The following is a 6,157-nucleotide window of genomic DNA, read 5'->3' as shown; positions in this document are numbered from 1 at the left end:
TCTAGTGCGGTCTCTAAATGGCCGGCGGCCCGGCTAAACCGCGAGGCTACAGCCTAACCCTTTCTTTGAATAATTACAGGCAGAAACATGCATTGATCAAACTGATCTGTGTATGTTTCTGCCAAACATTCTGCTCAGGAGGGGGTCTAATTGAAACTTCTATTTTTACAGTGTGTTTGTACAATAGTGATTATAATCATGATTCTTGGTAAATTCCTGTGTTGTATTCCTAGCTAGGGAAAGTACTGCTGTGTTCAGACGATGGTGTATTCATTTGTATTTGTATTTACGGGTGCATTTTAACTTTGGATTCGGACGTGTTAACCCCCCCAAAAAATTGAAAATACACCCAATTGTGCCTTAGTATATTCATGTGTTTGTAAAAATGGCAATATACTCCTGTGAATGCAAATTCGGGCAAACACGGAGCTTAGTAAATTTACACCTTATCTAGCAATAATTTTGATTTATCGCATGTATGCGCGTTCCCGCTTAAGGCACAATTCAATTAGAAAAGGTTTATCCCTGCAATTCTGGTTGGTAATACCTGCGTTAAGTTTGGGGAAAATGGGAAAATAAGTCTGTTCCCCAAAATAGTGCAAATAAATATTGGATAGAAATATAGAAGTATATTAGTGGCCAAAAGCATTTGGTGCTTTGAAAAGGTGTCAAATGGCATTTTTTTTTGCATTTTGTAATAAAATTGAAAACATGTTCAGCAAATAAATGCTACAGATTAATTTGGGGTGCACAAAAATGTCTGGAAGTAAATGTTTGTGTCATTTTAAGTCACTTAAATAATTGCTAAATAACATCTGTAACTCCCACCTGCAATCATAAAAATGCCTGTCCCATCTATACAGCACCCCTATATACCTGTCCCACATCTTTTAAAACATTTTCTGCATTTTTCAAATTATCACCCTAACAATGACATGTCATTATTGGCAAAATTAAAACTAGGTTTTGTTATGATTATGAGTTTCCCCAACGTTTCACTCAGGGGCCGCAAAGAAAAAGCAGTGTTAAATATTATAGAAAGTTAACACGGGTTAAACTGCGCAGCTGATTGAATAGCAAAACATGTTGTCTTTAGGATGCTCTGGACAGCTCTGCAGGCTGCAGATTACATGCCTGGATGGCTCTGCAGTAGTGTTACTGGCAGCAGGGTTCTGTTTCAGGCACCCTGCAAGCCAAATGCATGTGCCCTGGGGAAGTGACAGTGCAGCCCCCAGGGCATAGGCAAACGCAGGGGGGGTTCCGTCTGCCTGGAAATTAGGGGATTTGGAAAACATGCACTGTTAGGGATGCACTGCTATAGAGCCCAATATGTACATATATGTCCAGGGCAGTGCTAGGCTATTCTGCTGCTCCCCCAGACTCCCAAACTTGCTCCCATGCCCTGGAATGGTGCCCACATCTAAAATAAAAACATATAGCTCCGGCAAGATGGCCCTACTGCTGTATCTAATGGCTTACGATGATCGCTGGTCCTGTGTATGCTGGAATTATGCAACACAATACACTTTGTATGTAACATATTAAAGCTGGATAAGTGCTAATTATGCCCTCTTCAAGGACTGGCCACACTCACTGAAAAATCAAGCATTTGGAAACCTCCCTCTAGAAATCCTGCGTTTGCCACTGCAGGGCCTTGTGGCCTGAGCAACTGCACCACACGCACAACCCTAATTACAGCCCTTCAGTGACATATAAAAAATAAGGGATCTATTTACTAAGCAGTGCTAGGAGACAGATGGTATGATTCAGAGCCACTCGCTGCTGGCGTGCGCTCGCTCTGAATCAGGGCGTTTTTTTTCCTCCTCCAGCCCGCTCGTAAAGCGCCTGGAGATGGTCGTGATTATCGTAACCATCGGGCTTGCGATGAAACCCTGGTCTCGGCTCCCGCAATCCCGAGTGGACTTCCTGCTCTGATAGAGCAGGAAGTCCACTACTGACATCACGATCTACCCCCACATACTAGCCCACAGACACATGGGGCACCACAGATGAAGGAATCTAATGCCCAGATCTTCTCCATCATGTGTCAATTGTCAAATAATAATCAAGCCAATTGTTCTCTGCATACTGTAAAACTAAAAATGTGACTTTGATATTTAAAACTTACTAAGGGCTCATATGACTCAGTGCCTGATTCTTTAAGGCTCGCAATATTGCAGCATACGCACGCAGTTCAACTGCAACAGCAGTGGTGGGCTGGGCCGGGGGGCAGGGTGTCATCTGCCCCCCGGGCCAGTACAATTCTAGTGTGTCAGGGCCGGCAGGCACTGGCAGGCAAGCAGAGGATGCGATGCTATGGCTCACGTGCTGCTGCCCAGTGAGAGAGAGCTGATTCAAGTAACAGGGGCTAACACAAAATGGCTGCCCCCATATCAGGCTACAAAAAAAGTCCACTGTCGACCAATGGGGAGCCAGGTTTCCCTACCCACAATTCCAAGAGGCTGGAGAATGATAAAGGGGGCATGGCCTATCGGGGGAGTGGGAAAAGTCTAAAGAGGAGCTGAATAAGAATGATAAAATAAATGTTTTATCACACCCATGGAGGAGAAAGGGCAGAGATGAGGAGTGCCTGCTTCCTGTCTTCTACACCCATACCAGGTAAGTGAAGGGTGTCACAGTGGCATAAGCTTTGTGTTGTTTTGTTATTTAAAATATGTGTGTGCTGACTAAGTGTGACTGTGTGTGTGTGCCTGCTAAGTGTGACTGTATGTGTGCTGACTAAGTGTGACTGTATGTGTGTGAGTGCTGACTAAGTGTGACTGTATGTGTGCTAAGTGTGACTGTGTGTATGCTGGATAAGTGTGACTGTGTGTGTTTGTGTGTGTGTGTGCTGACTAAGTGTGACTGTGTGCCTGCTAAGTGTGACTGTATGTGTGCTGACTAAGTGTGACTGTATGTGTGTGTGTGCTGACTAAGTGTGACTGTATGTGTGCTAAGTGTGACTGTGTGTATGTGCTGGATAAGTGTGACTGTGTGTGTGTGTGTGTGCTGAGTGCTGACTAAGTGTGACTGTGTGCCTGCTAAGTGTGACTGTATGTGTGCTGACTAAGTGTGACTGTATGTGTGTGTGAGTGTGCTGACTAAGGATCTCCTTCAGACCAGCTCGCAAACGGGTCAATGTTGTGCCCTGTGCACGTGCAGCGGATATCCTTTACATTATCTACAACCTTACCATTGTACTGACGCCCAATCTTGTCTGATCTTGGAAGCTAAGCACAATTGTGCTGGGTCAGTACTTGGATGGGAGACCACCTGGGAATACTCAGTGTTGTAGTATAATATCCACAGTAGGGCGTACATTAGCCACTCAGTCCGCATTATGGGTCACATACGAGTCGAAGCTTTATGGAATATAAGAAAATGAAAATGAAGTTACTTCTGCTGACTGGCCTGTATTATGAAATACTGACTATTTTATTTTATCTAATTTATTCCACCTATTTTTACATTTATCCTGGACTTTGGACAATTATCACCCTATTTAAATGGAATTATATATATATATATATTTTCAGTAACATCATGTCGCTCACTTTTATGTACTACATCTATATGACGTGATTTACGTTACTAGCTAGATTCCAAATACACTATAGTGTGTTATGCGATTTACGTTACTAGTTAGGCTCCGTATCTTATTTATTTATGAACACATCCACTAATTTGTCCTCCTTTTGAATCATCAGCATCATATGGAAAGATGGCATCCTGGTTACTATGGCAACAGCAATATTGATGTTCTGAAGACAGGAATGAGACATGCAAGCGCCAATCATAGTGCCCAGCAGGGAATAGACTTGATGGTATCAGCGGATGAAGACAGGAGTTGGAGAAAGCCTGGAGTATCTGTCGGGATGAGACAAACTGGACCACTGGAACTTTTTTAATGAGTTTTTTACTTGTTTTTTTTATTGATTCCTCTGTGATACTGGATTTTTTAAATATATAAATATATGAATTCTACTCGCTTTTAAACGGTTGAATTGTGTTTAGCATTTTTAAAATATTTATAAGCACTTTTTGCACTTTGTGGATAATTAATTTATCAGAACACTTTGTGCTTACTTAAGCAGTATCTATTTACATGTATGTTTTGTGTATTTTATTATTAAATTATATTTTTTCATCGATATACACTTCGTGTATTATGTTTTGTTTGTTGAATTGCACACTTTACAAATTATTGCACTAATATACTGTACGTCAGTCGCTCATCACCTAATACACTTATAAAACATATATATATGTATATTTATAATCTGTGCGTGGTCGAGGTAGACATTTTGAAGTGGGGGTATGGAAATATCAGGTGGGCTTTACTTAGGCAGGCCCAAATCCTGACCCCCCTGATATTTCCATACCCCCACATCCTCTTAAACACCGCACACAGGCCCTGATTCAGAGCCGGACGCTCTGACAGAACGCTCGCTCTGAATCAGGGCCAGCCTTCTTGTTTTTTAGAGCGGCCTCCTGGCCGCTCGCATAGCTGTGGGTGACCACCCACAGCTATAGCGAGCGGCCAGGAAGATGGTCGCGATGATCAAGACCATTGGGCTTGCGACGAGACCCTTGTGGTAGGGTCTCGTTGCCGCAAGCCCCAGAGAGCTTTCGGCTCTAACAGAGCCGAAAGCTCTCCCACTGACATCACTTGTGATGTCAGTGGGACCGGCCCCAGACGGTAGGCGTTCCCATGGGAACGCTTCCGTCTGGGCTGCCACGCCCCCGGCCCGCCCACCAAAGGGGACGTGCTGTCACTCAACATCGACAGCACGCCCCCTTTGGTACGAGACCCGGAGCGACGGCATGCGCACTGGGCCACCATCGACCCGCTTGCGAGCACATAGCGCTCGCGAGCGGGTCTGAATCAGGCCCACATTCCCTCACAGTCACAGCACACCACACACCATAGCTCATAGCATACTTCTCACCACAGCACACTGCCCACCTCACCCTGCTCTGCTCTGGTAAACGCGATCGCTGCGTTCCCTTCCCTGGGCCCTTCCCCAATCTTTCTCCTTGGTGGTACTGACATTTTGAATTTAGCGCCGGCTATGAGCAAATGACAGCTTGCGGACTGTCAGCCAATTGGGCGGCCACGTCCGTTAACCGTGATTGGCTCGTGGCCGGAGCCAAATTTAAACATGCAGCTGCTTGGTGACCGGCGCTGAGACAGTGATAGTCCCAGCCCCGGCCTCCCCTGATTGGCTGCTGCTCCGCGAGCTATGATTGATTCGTTGTCGGAGATAAATTTAAACAAGCAGGGAGCAGCCGCTTGTTGACCGGCACTGGGACAGTCCCAGTGCCGGACGGGTGCTCAAGTGAAGTGATGGCATGACATACCATTTCATACCCGCACACTTCAAACAATGTATATATATATATATATATATATATTTATATATATATATATTATTTTTTTTGTCAGAAGGTGAAAAACAAGCACCTTATAGTGTAATATATTCAATGTCATTGAAGTAAATAAAGGTAATTATGATGTGTACCAAAAAGGTCAAAAATCAGTCATGTAGTAGTCTACTGTGGTACACACCCCCAACATTACTGTCATGCCCGTTTTTAAAATTCCACTCCTTGGTAGAAAAGCAGGGCCACTTGCTCTGGTTTGCCCCCCAGGCTGAAAGTTGCCAGCCAGCCCCTGTGCGATAGTATGCTAATCCACTGCAATTGCAATGCAAACTCAGCACCACATAAGGACGCCCTCTTTACATGGCACACATCTGTAATAATAAGCAGAGTAGAGAAACCATCGATACAATCGAGTACCATCGCAGCCTCACGCACACTTGCACAAGCTCTGACCTTACTCAGGAATTGCTAACAACCACGCACGGTATTAGACCTCACACTGCGCATGGTATCGCAGTGGCTAGTTTATGCACACCCCTGCAACGATGAGCAAACGCACTGGCACGCCTGCGTTTCCCCGACCACCCCACCGTCACCATCCAGAAATGGTGCTTCCTGTCAATCACTCTGCGATGGGTCTGCGTAGTCACTGTGATAGCAGTCCCCATCGCAGTACAAAAAAACGTACGCATGCACAGTGCAAAACAATCGGCCGATTGCGTGTGTATTCGCAGTTGCGTACGGTAGTGAATCAGGCCCTCAGTCATTACCA

General features: G+C 45.0%; 1 pseudogene; it reads left to right on the top strand.

Annotated features, from left to right (window-relative positions):
* The first annotated feature begins 3,179 nt into the window (after positions 1-3,179).
* LOC148521416 (5S ribosomal RNA) lies at positions 3,180-3,298 on the top strand (annotated as a pseudogene).
* Positions 3,299-6,157: the final 2,859 nt, after the last annotated feature.

This window comes from Taudactylus pleione, unplaced genomic scaffold, assembly GCF_031769625.1.
Source record: "Taudactylus pleione unplaced genomic scaffold, aTauple2 ptg000165l, whole genome shotgun sequence".
Classification (NCBI taxonomy): domain Eukaryota; kingdom Metazoa; phylum Chordata; class Amphibia; order Anura; family Myobatrachidae; genus Taudactylus; species Taudactylus pleione.
This window is presented reverse-complemented; position numbering and strand designations above follow the sequence as displayed.